The sequence below is a fragment of the Malania oleifera genome, chromosome 10, assembly GCF_029873635.1.
Source record: "Malania oleifera isolate guangnan ecotype guangnan chromosome 10, ASM2987363v1, whole genome shotgun sequence".
NCBI lineage: Eukaryota > Viridiplantae > Streptophyta > Magnoliopsida > Santalales > Ximeniaceae > Malania > Malania oleifera.
The window spans coordinates 19,309,895-19,328,647 of NC_080426.1; positions in this window are offsets into that span (position 1 = coordinate 19,309,895).

Here is an 18,753-nt window from a genome sequence, read left to right on the forward strand (position 1 = left end):
TTAAATTATTATTCTTATCATCTTCAATAATGTAGTGCTATATGTTGCATCTATATCTATATAATTTATTAACATGATTAAAATTATAAAAAATTTCACATCTATATATTATCAAAATATTGTGTTAAAATCTTTAAATAATAAATTAGAGGCAAAACTAGGACAAGTTAGGGATGTACATGTAACATCTAATCCACTTTAAAAAAAGAAAAAAAGAAAAAAAAGAATTGCATCACGCTATATTTTAGAGCTTTATGCATAATGTCTTTCACCTCACAAAGAAAATACATTAAGAACCTCTAATAATATTTTGGTTTAATACTAAAAGGGGCTAAGGTTAAATTAGGGTTTCGTTCAGGTTCATAAGGTATATCCTTACCCTTAACGTGACAAAGTGCATTGTGACCATCCAGTGATATTTTATTTCAATAATAAAAAGGAATTAGGGTTAGGGTTTTGAGGTACTCACACCCCTGCAATGTGTAATCTATAAAAATTTAGGTTTAACTACAAACTTTTCTTTCAATTATATATTTGCTCCTCGTCTCAACTCAAATTAGTTGTTCTATCATACCATTCGGAAAAAAATTGTGCTTGGGGCCAACTCCTACAATCCTGCTGCTACAAAGTATACATTAAATTGCCTCAAAAGTTATAAAATTAAAACGGAAGTTAAAAGATAAATAATATGAGCAAAATTTCGCATTTACATTGGTCATTTTGTCATTACTCTTTTCACTAATAGTCTCTTACAATCTTTTCGATAGTAACAATTAACCTATTTCGTCATTTAGCATGCATAATGTTAAAAACAAAAAAGAGAAAATTAAATGTTATAACAAAAAATTTTTTATTTTTTTGAGTCACATAATAAGCTTACGCAAAGATAATCAATTACCCTGATTAAAATTAAAGATTATGAGTACAAATATTGTGTTAAAAACTATTTAAACAATAATTGAAGAATCTTTATGAAATGCCTCGTCTAACCTACTTAAGGCTTCGTTTGGAACTCAAAAAATATTAGGTAAAAGAAAAAAAAATGTCATGTAATCTACATTTTCATGATTGTCTATCAAAGAATAAAGTGAGAAAGAAAATAAAAAATATACTAAATCTATGAACAATTTTTTTTTTTTTTTTTGCATATCATTAATAATTTATTTTTCCTAATTTTTGATCATATTAAAATAAAATTTCATTTTTTTATAGTATTTAATAAAGAAAGAAAATATAAATAAAAATAAATTTTCTCCACATTTTTCATTCCTTTCATTTCCCCGAGTAAAATCTTGATCCAAACGAACCAAAATGAAAAATGAGAATAGCATGATCCTTGTATATCAATAAAACATTTTGTGGAACTAAAAAAACAATGATCATGTAAAAGTTTATGCTATTTCAATAAAAATGGAATAATATATTGTTATATAATGAAATTTGAGAAAAGTTGTTTCTTGTATATTCCATATTTGTTAGAATTATATCAGTGCACATCTGTAAGATCATTCACCATAATTAGTATCACTATTGTCTTTAATTACCAACTACTTTTTAGTTATAAGTTATGTATCATGCAATAAAATATTTATTTTATTCCTATCATATCTCAATTTCTTGAACTAAATATAATTAATGATTTAACATAGAATTTACATATCAAAAGTCTCAAGTTTTAATTTCGAAAATAAATAAGAAAGGGTTTGAGTTAGGGATGGGCCATCCTGCTATGTAGCTAAGACCCAATGGGCCTTCCAATAAAATAGAAAAATAAGCCCATATTTTGATAATAAGCCCATTAATAATTACCATAGTAACAAAATATAAAGATGATACATATTACCCGACATTCAATAAATTTCCTTTTAATTTCCCTTTCATTTTTTTTTTCTCTCAAACAAAATTCTTGATCCAAACAGATCCTCACCAAATTAAAAAAAAAAAAGATGTTCAAAATTGTCACTAAGGTTGAGTTTGACGCATTTCTTTTTTGGTTCAATTTCTCTTTTTTTAAAAAAAAAAAAATAAAAGTTGAGTCGAACGTGTTTCATTAACAATTTTGCCAACTTCTAAAATCAACTTTTAACTTTTTTGGATAGCTTTTGCAAGCTAAGAGCTAACTTTTCTCCTAAAAATTATTCAATTTCATTGTTAGTCCTTAATTATTTTCAAATTCTACAAAACTATCAAAGCATTGATTATATTCTTTTATAAAATATCTATTTATTTTAATCATTTTAAATACTTTTAGACACTTTATAACTTTTTTGGCCAAATATTTAAAGTCAAATTTTTTTTTTCTTTCTAATAAACTTTCTTTTGCATCTAAAATATGATGTATTTAGTGATCATTTGGTATCGCTATTGAAAATTAAAGGAATGGAAATCATAAATGAAAACAAAAAAATGAAACAAAAATAAAAAACTAGAAACTAACAACCTATTTGGTTAAGATTTATAATAGTAACACAAATTAAAAACTTAATTAAAAAATGTTCATTTTCATCTTTAATCAAATAATATTATAAAAATATGATTAAAATAATAAAATTACAAATAATACACATTTCAAAAATTACTACAATAAAAATAAAGATTATTATAATTATTTTACTTAATTGTTGTAATTTCAAATTTTACTTTATAATAAAAAAGCTTATTGGACATTACAATTGAAAAATAATAAAAGTATTTTGTAATTGGCTTTATTGTTATTTTTTTAAAATCTATGTCTATTTTTATTTTAATTATATTTAAATTCATATGATCATTTAATTTTTATTTTAATTTAAAAGTGTATAAAATGAATAATTTAATTTAAAACAAATGAAGAATATAAATTTGATTTTCAGTTTTTTGACAAACAATTGAAAGTCAACAATAAAAAAAAAAAAAATTGACAACAAAAATAATGGTAAACAGACCCTTAGTTAGTCTCACTTAATCATTTCAAATTACTTTATTTCAATTAAAATAAGTAGCATAATTTAATATGAAAAAAAAATAAAAAACATTATCTGGATCATCAAACGTGCACTGCATGCTTCTTTAATAATTGAACGTTGTACAACATTAATTAAAGAATGACGTACCCTACAGGTCATGTCATATCTACTCACCCAATGAGCTCATGGCCCAAAATTTAAAATTATAAAATTACAAAGTAGGAAAATATAATAAGTGTGCCATCACATCAGCCAATGAACCTTCAATAATTACTTAATTCCCAAATTATTACAAATTATTTTCTTATTTATCGTCTGCATCATCATTGTAGCCTCACATGTCAGATAACACATCCACACTATTTTTTTTTTTTTACAAAAAAGAAGAGAAAAAAGGCCTTTATTGGGAGTTTTGTCCGAAAATATTTTTTAAAAAAACACACAAGTTAATTGGGGTAAAAATTATAGAAATATACTCAACCGATATTTGAAAAGTCGTTTTTAATAAAAATTAGAAATAATTTAAAACGTGAAGTGATGGGTGAAAGATGGAAAAGTTGGTTCCCCAAAAATAGGAAAAGAAAAAAGGGTCAATTGTCAACCAAGGTTCAAACTCACTTTTCGCTCGAAAGTTGAGGTTTTTTTTTTCATTTTTTTAAATTAAAAAAGTCAACTCCCACTTAATGTGTCAAGCCACTTTGCTACATAGGGCATAACCAATTTTTCAAATGTCACTCTTGGACATTTTTCCTTCATTTGGATAGGAAAGGAGGGGGCACAGTGGGGGAGGGGCCATGATGTGTGACAATCGACAAATTTTTTTTTTTTTTTTGATAATTTCATAACTGACTTTTGAAAATTCGGTTCTGGACATTGTTGACCTTTTTTCTAGAAGAATCGATCAATTCACTCATCAATTCACGTTTTAACTTTTTTGTTTATTAATACTAACTTTTCAAATGTTGGTTGAACACATTTTCGTAATTTTTACCCCAACAAACCTACGTTTGTGCTTTTTCTATTTTTTTTCAAAAAATATTTTTGTAAAAAAAACTCGCCCCCAATTGTATTTTAAGAGCTTTATTCAAAGTGCAATTTGACCTTCCAATGGTATTTTAGTTTAGCAATTTTTATATAAAGAACATATAAATTTATAGAATTATACACAAGTTAGAAATATAATTAAAAAAAATGAAGTATGATTGTTCACATTAAATCAAAACCTAAGCAAAATATATAATTTTTAGGGAAAAAAAAAATGAGATGTTGTGAGAATTTTATTCTAATTAGATAGTCAAACTAAACGTTGGATTAACCAAACTATCAATTAGTTAACAACTTGAAACCAATTTTAGTTCACAAAAAATAAATCGATACTTTATATTTCAATCAATTTTTAGTATTTTGATATAAGTAATCAAACGATAAACACTCTACTATAAGTGACAAAACTCATCTTTGACTATTTTCAAAATCTATTTAAAATATTTTTAAAAACTTTTTAAAAACTATCTTTAAGAAAATAAATAATATTTTTTTGCATAAATAATTATTTCAAGTAATAAGACTATGTGTGTGGTCAAAAGTTCTTTGATGTTATTGAAAAGAGCAATGGTCAAAGGCTGTTTGATATCATTGAAAATAGCAATGATATTCTATGTGTTATCATTGACTCACATGACAACACTACCATGGATAGGCAAAATGAGGTCGTACAATATGTGTGCCTCACTTTGTCACACGTTCGTTGCTATTATCATGTGAAATTGTGATGACACAAACTCGTGACACTAAGGGACCAATTTGGCTTGCGTCATAAAAAATATTTCATGAAATGACATCAATTCCAAAGAAAAAGATACTCGTCTCATGTGGATATTTTCATTTGGTTCACATCAATATTTGATTGAACACAAAAATCCTAACAAACATTTTAAGAATTGATTAATCAAAATAATTGGAAGCAATATATTGAATTTGGATAAAATATAATATAAAATTATATTAAAAATATGTTTAAATTCATTCAAATTTAAATTTTAGGTTCAAAATTTATATGTGTTAAATTATATTATTTATGACGCCGGCTCACGTGACACTAAATTTTATGCGCACACCCAAGAGGCCTCTCTGCTCCCTTCTTTATCTTTTTATTGTTGATCGTGCTTGAAATGAGACAAAAATTGACCTTTTCATGGGTCCCACATTAAAGGTTGTGTGCCCCAAATCCTAGAAACCATCAACATCGTGACCTTTTGCTCCAGAAAAGAGAAAGAAATGTTAAGGACAATCACACATTTTTATTCAAACACTCCAAGATAAAATAATTTTGGATAAAATTCAGCAATATCTCTTAAATTTAATAATTAATTACTTATTAATTAGTATAAATTTTTTTATTTATATAATCTAATTTTAAGAAATTTTTTTGATTAATTTCAATAATTCAAAGATTAGAGTATCATGTTTAAAAAATGTAAAGAGTATTATTAGATTTCATTTAATTAATTTTTAAAAAATTATATTATATTTTATAATTTTATTATATTAATATTTTAAAAAATAAAAAATATTTTTTTAACAAATTTAATTTTATTTAGAATAGTATTTCCTTTCATTACTTCACTATCAATGTATAAATTTGGCTTGATAATGTGTGGGCTAAAAAAGTTTTTAGAACGTAGCACGTTCGTCGTCGAACATGCTTGATAGGATCGTCGATGGGGACACATGTCTCATCGACGAGAAGTTACAGAGAGACTATTTTCAGTTCTGAATTTTGTCGATGGAGAGTAAGCGTTCGTTGATGAATTCCCTTCGTGGCCTCGTCGACAAGGTGACGTGTCTTGTCGACGAGTGCAGGTGTATAAATAGCACTAGCATTCGAAGAGATATTGAAGTTTTGTTCAAGGTGATGTTGTTTTTAAGGTGTTGAACGGGGAACCTTACGGGTGTAGGACTAGTGGTTTTGCGGATTTTCTAATAATCAGGTAAGGGAGTAAATGTCACGCCCCGAACCCGATAATTAAACCTAGGGGTGAATTAGTTACCTAACATATCCCTGTATCATACAAAACAACCATGATACACCACCATGAATGAGGGTCCGACCCTGTGGGGTTCCCAGACACCCTATACACATCTATATACAAAATCATATACACAATGCAAAAAGGTCATTCTATACATATTTCGTACCATACCAGAGTCTATATAAAAGAAACTAGGATCCATAATACAGAATAAAACTCGGGTGTTAGCCAAAAACACATAAAACCACCTGATACAGTCATAGTACTTACCCAAGTACCCCTTACAGTACACCGACCACTACGCTCCCAACTCAAGGACGCTAGTTCCGATTACTCGAAAGACCTGTAAAATATGTACGTACAGCAGGGATGAGACACTTCTCAGTAAGGAAGAATCAGGTTATATCGGTGTGTGGCATATGAGTGTTATCATGACATACTAACATGCATAGTGCCACAGTCAAAACAGTTTAAACCAGTTCCAGTATTTGCACAAAACAAGCAATACAATCTAGTGTCGTCACACCCTTCGGCTCGAAACCGGACTGTTTGGTGTTATTTCACACCCTTCGGTAAAAATCGGCGATCTGGCGATATCTCACACCCTTCGGCAAATGCCGGCAGTCTGGAGATATTTCGCACCCTTCGACAAACGACGGTGCCCCTGGTAACCTGGCATAGCATCAACGCACAATGTTAAACTATTGCAGACCTGGTGTTTTCACACCCTTCGACAAAAGTAGGCCGATCTAGTGTGTTCTTTTTATTCAAACACTCCAAGATAAAATAATTTTGGATAAAATTCAGCAATATCTCCTAAATTTAATAATTAATTACTTATTAATTAGTATAAATTTTTTTATTTATATAATCTAATTTTAAGATTTTTTTTTTGATTATTTTCAATAATTCAAAGATTAGAGTATCATGTTTAAAAAATGTAAAGAGTATTATTAGATTTCATTTAATTAATTTTTAAAAAATTATATTATATTTTATAATTTTATAATATTAATATTTTAAAAAATAAAAAATATTTTTTGAACAAATTTAATTTTATTTAGAATAGTATTTCCTTTCATTACTTGACTATCAATGTATAAATTTGGCTTGACAATGTGAGGGCTAAAAAAGTTTTTAGATGGCAATTAGTTGGGGTCGTGAGTTTTCTCTAATCAATCATCATTTTCGATCTGTTTGGATCAAGGATTTTGGTTAAAAAAAAAAGGAAAGGAAATGAAAGTAAAAATGAGAAGGAGGTTCATTTTTTATTGTATTTCTCTCTTTAATCAAATACTACTAACAATGAAAGTTTGTTCTAATATGATTAAAGTTAAGAAAAATTAAACGTGCATGGTGTATAAAACAAAATTTTTCTTGATTAATTTGATAAATTTTTTATTTTCTTTTTTCATTTTCTTGATAACCAAACATAAGAGATTGAATTTTTTATGTTTTTCTTTCCTTTCCCTCATATTTTCCAAGTTCCAAATGAGCCTTATTGTCACAATTATTCAGTCAATAACAATTGAGTAATGTTATCGTGATAGAAGACAAATAGTCCAAAACAAAAATGGTGAAAAAGTCAAAGTAGAGAAAGAGTAGTTTGGATCAGAAAAGAAAAAAATGACAATAGTATTAATTAAGAAAAATAAATTCTCTACTAATTTATAGAGATGATTAGTTTGACCTTTTATCATTTTCTACTTAAATATTAAGATGTTATCTCAATTAAAATATTATAATCCACACAAAACTTATTTACCTAGATAACCCATACAAAAAAAACCTAGCTCCAACTGTTTTTTCTAACTAATTGATCACTTTCACTTACCAAAAAAAAAAAAAAATTCAAAAGAGCCACTTATATTAGCACTTAAGTATGTAATTTGATAAGATAGGTTGAAACATTATAAAAATTAGTAAAAATTTATATGAGGTAAGTTAAAAATAAAAGATTAAAAATAAATTATATGTAGGTGACATTAGAATAATTAAGTTTGTGGTATCTTCGAGATTTTTGGGAGGAGCTCGTGGTGGAATTAGAAGGAGTGAACGTCATGGTGACACATCAATATAGGGAAGGTAATAGTACGACTGATTTTCTTACTAAAAAGGAGAAATGGGAAACAATATAATTTACGAAGAATAATATCTTCTACCACGTTATCTGAAAGGTATTTTTTTGATGGATATATCGAGTTTTGTTTGGTGAGTTTTGATTTGTCTATGTTTGTTTTTGTATTTTTATCTTCTTTGTTAGTTTTGTTTAATTTTGTTGTCCTGGTTTGGTTGGTTGCTGGTGTTGTTTTTGGGAGAGTTTTATTTTATTTTTCTATTATCTCCTTTTTACTTTATCTTGTAACCACGGTTTTTCTCCACCAAAAGTGAGAGTTTATTAATAAATAATTAGAGGTACCGTCCTCTTTTAGTAAAAAAAAAAAAAAAGTTTGTCTTAGGAGAATAAAAATTGTCCAAAGATAACAAACGATTTGAGTTTTGTATTTTGATAATGGAGACTGATTATAAGAGAATCAAAATATTAAGATCTATCATAATAATGTAAAATTGCAATGATATATCATTTTAACATGGAATTTGAATGTAAATACAACTTTATAATTAATAAAGGTCCATAAGAAAAGCACATTTGGAATATACTATTTCATTTAACATTACCTATAAACGTATAATACAAATAATATTTAGGTATATATATAGACACACATATATGACAATTCATCTTATTGATAAGACACAAAAAAGTTATACCTAAATATTATTTGTATTATACGTTTATATATGTATTTCGATAGTTTTGATAGTAATATAATAATTCAACAGATTATTTTATATAATTTGTTCGACATAATTGACAAATATTGATAAGTTTATATAAATAATATAATATTTATAAAAATTGCATGTAGTGCATAAAACTTTAAAAAAATTATGGACATGTACATATGATATAAATTTATTTGTTGTGGATCATATTAAATGTAAAATTAATTAAAAAAATAAAATATAGAAATTAATCATAATAATATTGAATGAGGATTTAAAATGTCAAATTTGAGTAAAATTTAAATATTTGATTTTATAACAAATGGAAAGTTCAACACTTATTGAATTACATGCGTTTATGTATATATGTATATATAAATACATATTTATCTCTCAATTTATCTCTCAATTTATATAAACATATATTTATCTCTCACTCCTTTCAACCCACCTTCTCTCTCAACCCACTCTTTCTCACTCTCTTTGTTGTCAGCCACCAACACCACGTCCATCAGCTCTAGCCACCACTGCCACTTTCAGCAGCCTCCGCCATCCATGGTAGTGGGTTAGAGCTCTCTCTCTCTCTCTCTCTCTCTATATATATATATATATATATATATATATATGGGAGAGATCGAAGACGAATTGAATATATATATATATATATATATATATTCAATTCGTCTTCGATCTCTCCCATACTCTCACTCTCTTTCTTTCTTACTCTTTCGATCTATTTCTAATCCCTCCTTCTGTTCTTTGTTTTTGCAAGTTTTAGCAAATGCAAGCTAGGAAGAGAGCTTCGAGCTCTCTGCCTCCCTTCTCACTATTGGATCCAAGACAGGATCCTTAGGTACCCACTCACCCCTCTCTCTGGCTCAATCTTTCTTTCCTTTTTTTTTCTTTTCATTTTTTTTGTTTCAATTTACTTAGTTTTATTGGCTTTTCCCATGGTTTCTCGTGAGCCAAACAAGGTAATAGGGGATTTGGTTGACTAACCTGAGGTTTAACTCAGGTTGGCTAGGGTTAACTCCATGGTCTTGGGCTTGGGTTAGTTTGAAATGAGGCTTGGGTTGTGGGGACTTTGGTTTGGTTTAATTAGTTTAGGCTTGGGATGGGGTGATTGGGCTATGAGCCTTGTGGGCTAAGGTCTAGGTTGGTTAGGATGGACCAGGTTGGTTTGGGCCAACACTAGGCTTAGGCTAGTTGTATGGGGCTTTGGTTAGGACAAGCCTAATTGGGCCTTGTGGCTGGTTTAATTTGCTAGGAATTGGGTTTGGGCTGTTATAGGTTGGGTTGTAGGGGGTTTGGTTAAGTGTTGGGATGAGTAAGCTACCGTGTCTAGGTCTAAGTGAGTCAATTGATTGTGTTGGGGATGGGTCAGTTGACCCAGGTCAACGTTGACTCGGGTCTAGGTGGTTAGGTCAAACATGGGTCATTGGACTTGTATGGGTTATAACTTGAGACTTGGGACTTGGGTCAAGTTAACTAGAGTCCCAGGGTTGGGTTTGGGTGATTAGATACAAATCTTTGATCCAAATCTAGGTATCTTGACTTGGGTTTCGAGTTTGGGCTTCTTAGATCCGAGTTGAAAATTTAGGTTTGTCTAGAATTTTTTTTTTCTTTTTTGAAAAAATTTGGTAAAAAAGTCTCTGTTTGGGGGAATTTCATGGGGTTTTGTTTTGGGATTTCAAGGGATTTGCTTAGGGATTTTAGAGGTTTCTTGGTGGGGGATTTCAGGGGGGTTTGTTAAAGAATTTCAGGGGCTCTATTTGGGGATTTAAGAGGTTTCTTGGTGGGATTTCAAGGGTTTTTGTTAAGGGATTTAGGGGGAGAGATTGTCAAGCTCAAATTGGGGCTGCTCTCACTCCTAAACCTGCTCATGGAGGTTACCAGGCGCCACGTGGAGGCTAGTAGAGGAATATGGCTTCAGCCAGGGTTTTTATTCTAACGCTGGGTGATGTTGAGGCAGTCGGCGATGTGGTGACAGGTATGGTTAGTATGTTTTCATTTAAAGTCATTGCATTATTTGATTCAGGTGTCACACACTCGTTTGTGTCATTGGGGTGTATTTAACTATGTGGGACACACACAATTATTAGATATTGAACTGTTAGTGATTAAACCGACCAGGTTAGCAGTGAGGTGTAGTAGGGTGCTTCGAGGCTATCCAGTTGATATTTAGGGGAGAATTTTATCTATTGATTTGATAGTGCTGGACATGCATGGGTTTGATATCATATTCGGCATGGATTGGCTAGCAGCTAATTTTACTAGTAGAGATTGCCATTCGAGAGAAGTGATATTCAAACCTCCAGGAAGACCATAATTCAGATTTATAAGGTCACAGGTGCAATCTGTACCTCAGATAGTTTCAGCTATTCAGGCGAGGAGACTGCTCTTGAGTGGTTCTCAAGGATTCGTGACCTTTGTGAAGGAAACAACAGGGAATGAAGTGAAGCTCATTAGTATGCCAGTAGTAAAAGAGTTTACAGATGCATTTCCAGATAAATTACCAAGTTTGCCACTTGATCGTGAGCTAAATTTTCCCATTGATTTGCTTCTAGGTACAACGCCGATTTTTAAAGCACCTTACTGAATGACACTAGCAGAGTTGGCAGAATTAAAAGATTAGTTGCAAGATTTACTTGATAAGGTTTTCATACGACCTAGTGTATCTCTGTGGGGAGCTTTTGTATTATTTGTGAAGAAGACAGATGGGTCTATGAGGATGTATATAAATTATAGGGAGATTAATAAAGTGACAATCAAGAACAAGTATCCTCTACCCCGTATAAATGATCTATTTGACCAGCTCCAGGGTACACAGGTGTATTCTGAGATGGACCTCAGATCAAGTTATCATCAGGTGAAAGTAAGGGCAGAAGCTGTATCGAAGACGACCTTTAGGACCAGGTATGAACATTACGAGTTCCTAGTTATGCCGTTTGGTCTGACGAATGCTCCTGCAATATTCATGGATTTAATGAATAGGAATTTCCAACCATTTTTAGACCAGTTTGTTGTTGTTTTTATTGATGATGTACTAGTTTATTCGAGGAGCTATGAGGAGCATGAGATGCATTTGAAGCAAGTTTTGCAGATGCTCAGGGAAAAGAAGTTGTACGCTAAATTCAGTAAATGCGAATTCTAACTCGAGAAGGTTGTGTTTTTGGGGCATATTATCTCAAGGGATGTAATTTCTCTGGATCCCAATAAGATTGATGTGGTAGTGAATTGGGCGAGACCGAGGAACGTCTAGGAGATTAGGAGTTTCTTGGAGTTATTACTGTCATTTTGTTGAGGGATTCTCAACGTTATTAGGGCCTCTGACATGACTGACTAGGAAAAACGTCAGGTTTGAATGGGATGACAACTGTCAGCAGAGTTTTCAGGAATTGAAATAAAGACTTGTCACGACACCAGTGTTGATCATCCCATTAGAGGGTGAGGGTTATACTGTCTATAGTGATGCGTCCTTGAAGGAACTAGGTTGTGCACTGATGTAGCATGACAAGGTAGTAGCATATGCTTCTAGACAGTTGAAAGAATATGAAAAGAACTACCCTACCCATGATCTTGAATTAGCTGTAGTGGTATATGCATTGAAGATTTGGAGGCATTATCTGTACGACAAGCGGTGTGAAATTTTCTCTGACCATAAGAGTTTGAAGTATTTCTTCACTCAAAAGGAATTGAATATGAGGCAGAGAAGGTGGTTGGAACTTATAACAGATTTTGATTGTACCATCAGTTATCACCCAGGAAAAGCAAATGTGGTAGTTGATGCATTGAGCAGAAAGTCTATTAGACCAGTATTGGCAGCTAGGAAGATCCAGTATCCGATCATGATGGATTTGGAGAGACTCGACATAGAGTTGGTGGAGAGTGATCCTTCAGTACTTATTGCTAGTTTAGTGGTACAACCTACTTTGCAGGAAAGGATTAAAGCTACTCAAAAGGAAGAACCAGAATTAGAAGAGATGATGGCTAGGGCATAGACTAGTTAGGGAGAGGAATTCTACGTTATAGATGACGGAGCTTTACGGTTCCATTCCAGATTATGTGTTCCTACCAATGTTGACATCAGGAAGACCAGCTTAGAAGAGTTTCACAGATCTTTATATACGGTTCATCCCAGCAGTATGAAAATGATAGGGATCTGCGAGAGTTTTATAGGTGGAGCGGTATGAAGAAAGTGATCGCTGAATATGTAGAACAGTGTTTGACATGCCAGCAGGTAAAAGCTAAGCACCAGAGGCCGGCATGTCAGTTGTAGCCGTTATTTATCCCAAAGTGGAAGTGGGATCATATATCCATGGACTTTGTTTCAAGGCTGCCATCGATGTCACATGGCCAGAATGCGATTTAGGTGATTATTAGAAGATCAGTTATTCCCTTAACCATTTAGTAGAGATTTATATTCAGGAGATAGTTCGTTCTCATAGAGTGCCAGTATCTATAATGTTGGAACGAGACCCGCCTTTCACGTCACTTTTTTGAAGAAGCTTGCAAGAAGCTTTAGGGTCTCAATTATCTTTTAGCACGACATTCCATCCTCTGTCAGATGGGCAAATTGAGAGGACGATTCGGATATTAGAAGATATGCTTTGAGCATGCGTGCTGGGTTTTAGGGGTAGTTGGACACAGTTCATGCCGCTGGTAGAGTTTGCGTATAATAACAGTTATCAGGCCAACATTAGTATGACACTGTTTTAGGCACTGTACGGTAAGAGATGTCGTTCTCCTTTATATTGGGATGAGATGGGTGAGCGGCGAATTGTGGGACCAGAGCTGGTGCAACAAGCGCACGATAAGGTTTGGATCATCAGAAAGAGAATTAGTGCAGCTCAGAGCCGACAGAAGAGTTATGCTAATAATCGCCGCATGAAATTGGAATTTGATATTGGTGATCATGTATTTTTGAAGATAACTCCATTAAAGTGGGGTATGAGGTTTGGAAGTAAGGGTAAACTTAGCCCTAGGTTTATCGGTCCTTTTGAGATTCTAAAGAAAGTGGGACCGGTTGCCTAGTGGTTAGCTTTACCACCTATGTTATCCTGGATGCACGACGTATTCCATGTTTCCATATTGAGGAAATACGTCCCAGACCCTTCTCGTATAATTAATTATGGTGAATTAGAGCTCAATGATTCACTAGTCTATGAGGAGGTACCAGTACAGATTCTAGATAGAAGAGAACAGGAATTATGTAATAAGAATGTAACAACTTGGAAAATACTGATATTTAAATATTAAAGAGAGAGGAAAATGGAAACAAGAACAGAAAGAGGCAGTAGACTTCGACGACATTGTATTTTGGGGATAATAATAATAATTTCAAGGAATTGCCAGGGCTTTGTCGACGAGTACATAAGGAATTTCGTCGACGAATACAGGGCTTCGTCGACGAGTACATAAGAAAATTCGTCGACGAATATAGGGCCTCATCGACGAGAAAATACCGAGAGAGGGTCTGGGGCCGTCTGAATTTCGTCGACGAATATAGGGCTTCGTCAATGAATTTACTGAAGGATTTGTTGATGAAGTGACGTGTCTCGTCGACGAATCTAGCCCTATAAATAGTGAAAAATCGGGATTTTATCCATTTATCCGTGCTCTCTCTTTCTCTCTCTTCTCTCTCTCTCTCTACGACTTTCTCTCCCTTCTCTCTTCGATTCCGGCCCCACCAGTCGCCGGATCGACAATCCAAAGCTATCATGACGCTCCTAGCAAGTTCTCTACAAGTTTGTCGGAGCGGATCATCAGGAAAACGAAGTTGGATTTCATCCCAAATCCAGGGTAAGGTCTTTTATTCAGTTTTTGACTTCTTGACAATTATAGGAAATGATGTAGGTTAAGAAATACTGATGTTTTGTTCTAGGGGATTGTATTTTCAGGATGTTGAGTTAGGAACCTTACGGGTATAAAGCCAAAATTTTATAGGGGTTTTTCAAAGTTAAGGCAAGGGAAATATGCTATGCTAGGAGTTTCCTTAATGGTATTAGAGATTTCATTGACACATGTTTATTCCAGTTTATTATACAATATTTACAAATTATGAGTTTAAATACTTGTGTGGCCTAAGTAGACTTTTATGTGACAATGCAATTTATATAGCTTTTATAATACACACACACACACACACACACACACATATATATATATATATATATATATATATATATCATATTATACTGAATGTATGAATGTAGACAGTATATACAGTTTATATGATTTTTCCCAGTATTTACAGAGAAATTTACATGCATATACAGTCTTTATATGAATAGTTTCATGAAATAGAGATATATATACATATACATGTATACAGTGTTATTCAAATCAGTATTTATATCACAGCTTTATACAGAACAATATATACAGAGTTTAGTATGCCATGTTTCCTATTACCATAACATACAGAGTATACAAATAGAGAATATAGACAGTGATAAAGACAAATATATATATATATATATATATATATATATATATATATATATATATATAGTGGTAGCATCAAGATGCTACAGATACAGTATACATAGTTTATAGTATTTACAGTACAGAAGGATAGCATGATGGTAATTTTGGAAACATGGCGAAAACAGTAAATGAGTATATATGTATATATGTATATAGTATTAGATCCCTATGGAAAGATTACAGACAGATACTGTACATATATAGAATACAGAGTACGGTACCGTTGCTATATACAGATAGAGTGCAACCACATATCTCAGATAGTGTGTGGGTACCGTCTAACTGTGCTCGGAGAGGATGCAGCTCCCCAATACGCTGGGTAGAGGGGGCTAGTTAGACGAGGTAGTAGCCAACCCCGCGCCTAGGAGAGGATGTAGTTTGCCTGGGTTGAGGTAGTGTAGAGTATATTGACTTATCTGGAGGGCCGACCAAATAGAGTCCCGCCTATGGGCCGCACAACCCTGTAATGAGGGGTCAAATCATTACGTACAAAGTCCTAGGGAATAAGTACAGTTAAATATATGTATATAGTTTACAGTATATGATGAGTATAACATAATATTATCAGTATGAAAGTAGAAAATACAAACGATACAGTATATTTTAAATTGAGAAAGATAAACATGCTTGAAAGATGTATTTTTACAGATTGTTGCATTACAATTCAGTTGCTATTTTAAAAATTATTCTTAACTTAGCTACCACACACTAGTAATAGCATATTTCCACTTACTGAGCGTCGAGTCACCCCATTACTTTACCACTTTTCAGGTGAGCCAGCTACGCGAGCAGATCAGGCTCGCGGATAGAAAGTAGTTAGATCACCCTGGTAATATTGTGAGTTTTTGTCAGAGCTGTATATTTTTGAGTAGATGAAGCTGGAAGGGTATTTTTGTGTAACCATGGTTTGTATATATATAGAATTTTGGTATTGCATAGTAAATATGTAAATGGTTGCATGATATTTGTTTCCGCTACCTAGGTATGGATATGGATATATATATATATATATATATATATATATATATATATATATATATATAATGGTATGAATTTTGAGGTCGTTACAAAGAAGATTCCTCTAGTAAAAGTTTCTATGGAGAAATCATGCAATGGAAGAGGTTTCTTGGGAGCTCGAGGAACAGATTAGGCAAAAATACCCACAATTGTTCGAAGAAATTTAGTTACAACCAGGGAAGTGTAAGTGATTATGTGGTATTTCTTTTACAGGTACATGTAATAATTAAGTTAGTAAGTAGTCTTTTGGTTTTGGGGGAAATTTTATGTTATATATGTAATCTCTCAGAACTTGAAATGTAACCACGGTATTCCTCCGCCATAAGTGAGGGTAAGTAATAAAATAAGTAGACTGTTTACCTTTAAAAGGGATGATGAATCATATGAATAGTAAATTTTGAGGACGAAATTTTATAAGGAGGGGAGAATGTAGAGACCCGAATAAATATTGTTATTTAATAATAGAAGGAGGAAAGAAAAGTAACAGGGTCTTGTCGACGAACAAGGGATTTGTGGACGAGAATACACGAGGGGCTCGTCGACGTGGATGTGTCTCGTCGACAAGAAGATACCGAGAGGATTTTATCGCAGTTCTGAATTTCTTCGAGGAGGAGTAAGCATTCCTCGGCGAATACACTTCTTGACCTCGTTGATGAAGTGATGTGGCTCGTCGACGAAGGCCAGTGTATAAATAGGCTTAACCTTCATTTTTTTGGTCAGACATTGTGAAAAAATTCTTCTCTCTCTCCTTAATTCGTCCCTCTTCCCTTATCTCCAAGATTTCGGGCCGGATTCTGGCTGGTTCGATGATCCGAGACCACCACGACACTCCTGGGAGAGTTCTCTATAAATCTGTTGGAGTGGATCATCAGTGGAGCTACCTTGAAATTCATCACTAATTCAAGGTAAGACTTTTATTCGAAACTTGGTCTTTCCATAGTTATGGGAAGTGTTGTACACAAAGAAATACTTAAGTTTAATTCTGAGAGATATTGATTTCAGGGTATTGAACGGGGAACCCTGCGGGTGCAGGATTAGTATATTTTAGGGGGTTTCATTTCTAAAATCAGGTAAGGGAATAAACTAAAATAGTAATTTTTTCATGAAATTATTAGTAAATTTATGTTCAGAAAGCATGTATTATATGTAAGTATCACTGAGAAAATGTATATTCGGGACAATATTGCTATTACACTAGAATGTATGTTTTTAGTATAAAATGCCAGAAAAAATGATTTCGGTATAAAATGTATGGTTTTATTCAGCATTGTGTGGCATGAATACTCTTTTTACATAAATTATATGATGTCAAAGTAATTTTGAAAATAAAGTATATTTCAGTAATTTTCAGAGATTATGAAATAATGCAGTACATTACGATTTTAAAATACATGATAAACAAATTATTTATTGAGATTGATATTTATGAAATGTTCGGTGCAAGGTCATGATTGATAGTCAGTGCAAGGCCGTGTGTTATGTATGATTTCAGTGCAAGGCCGTATTTAGGAATGACTTTGGCCAAGGCCGCAGATATGAAAGTAATAGGAGAAAGGCCGTATTTATTTATGTTATTACAGAAAATATTATCAATCTATTTACATTAAACAGTATATTATCATGTATTATATGTTATCAGAACCCAGATGATAGTTCAGTTCAGTATCAGGAGCACGCTACCGTAGCTATACAGATCAGATTATTACAGTTTAGACTTGTGCTAACCGCCCCTGCAAGTAGAGGGGGTGGAAGATGGATAGTCGATGTGGCTTTCAGTGTAGAGTTGTAGATGTCCACATGGAAGTCTGGACCAGGGTGTGGTGGGCCCATCGTACTTACAGGAATTTTTGACTCGCCAGTGGTCGGCCAGCCATTGTCGGGTCTCGCCTTCAGGTTGCACAACCTGTCATGGAGGGTAATACATGACATCAGCTAACTATACATCCTGAGTAAATTTCAGTACTATTAGTTATATCAGACAATTCATGTTCAGTATGATTTATTAGAGTTATGAAATTTTATGTTTACACAATCATGTGATGTTCAGTATTTTCTAGCATGTGAAATGTATTGTATATCTATTATAGTATTAAATATTCATGTTACCATACATATGTATTTAGTTTATTTCCCCTTACTGAGAGGTGTCTCACCCCCATCTTAAATAAATTTTCAGGAAACCTAGAAAACCAGTGGGTCGAGGCTGCTGTTAAGTTAGTTTGGTGCTACCCCGTTAGGAGGGTAATTTTTGTACTAGGATCACGAGATTTTTTTTGTGGGATCCTAAATATATTTTTGAATGTTTTGGGGATTGTATATAACACACTACTATGATGGATTGTAGTTTACTTTGGTATTATGTACCTTTTGGTTTGAAGAATGTAATTTATATTTACTTCTGCTTAGGTTTCCACTGTGTATGATAGGTGTGTCCCCGTTACCCACGGGTTCGGGTTGACTATATATTATATGTGATTAATTAT